This window comes from Chiloscyllium plagiosum, unplaced genomic scaffold (genome assembly GCF_037043375.1).
Source record: "Chiloscyllium plagiosum isolate Xiang-an unplaced genomic scaffold, Cpla_swu_hap1 HiC_scaffold_14, whole genome shotgun sequence".
In the NCBI taxonomy this organism is placed as follows: domain Eukaryota; kingdom Metazoa; phylum Chordata; class Chondrichthyes; order Orectolobiformes; family Hemiscylliidae; genus Chiloscyllium; species Chiloscyllium plagiosum.
This window is the reverse complement of record NW_028270152.1, coordinates 11,288,231-11,289,195: the sequence shown is the minus strand read 5'-3', so window position 1 is coordinate 11,289,195 and position 965 is coordinate 11,288,231.

Below are 965 nucleotides of genomic sequence, written 5' to 3'. Positions count from 1 at the left end.
AGAATGGAAATAGTTGCCCAAGTTGGAACAGATACCCTCTTTCTGCTACCTCATCATTTTAACTGACAGGCCAGAAGGTTTGTGAATGGCCTTCTTAACCCACGACCAATTGTCGCTCTTGGATCAGGCAATTAATGGCCACTTACGGATCCCATTTCCTGCTTCTTTGGTGAGGGAGAAAGACAGATGGTCTCTCGCTCAGTGGGAACCAGGGCCATATAGGATGCTCCAATAGCCCTCATCTGAGTTTAAGATCCTTCCCATGACCTGAATCACTAGTGTCTAGGTCTGAGGTAAAGCCAGCTACCCACCGTCATTCTGCTGTACCAAGCTAAGTGGCAGCTCAGTGTGTCCTGTTATCTCTCCAGTGAGGGTGCCAGGCTAATTACCCACTAACTCACTTGCCCCCACCCATTTAAAAATTAGAAACATTATGGCCAATTATATAGCACTTTATTAGGGATCAAGTCTGGTTTCTCTGACCCCCCCCAAATCAGCCACTGAACAGGTTCAGCTATTGATTATCGCATGTGGGGGAATCAATTAATCTGTCAGAAATGTTTGGACATCAAGTTCCAATGGAACCGAAGTTTACTATAACCTGCAGACTCACATTCCTGATGATTCGGTCAATGTGGGTGCTCTCAGTGATGTTTTTCTCTGTGTTATTCACGGTATTTGGTGGATTTTAAGTACCCTTCAGAGTGTATTTGCTGACCGTCAATTGGTCTCCCCTTGTTTGTTCTTCCAATGACCAACCAAAGCCATGAGAGGTGCAATGCTTCTGGCAGGAACGGCGTTTTGCAGTCCGTGTACTGCTTCAACAGCGATATCCTGCATTGACGTAGCGGTTGTTAGCGAAAAAACAATTTGATACCCAGCCCTGTTAAGAAGTTGTCAGGAAATCTTTGAAAGGGACTGCCCTTTTAAAAAAAAGGGACATTTTTAGAGAAATGGTGAGACTA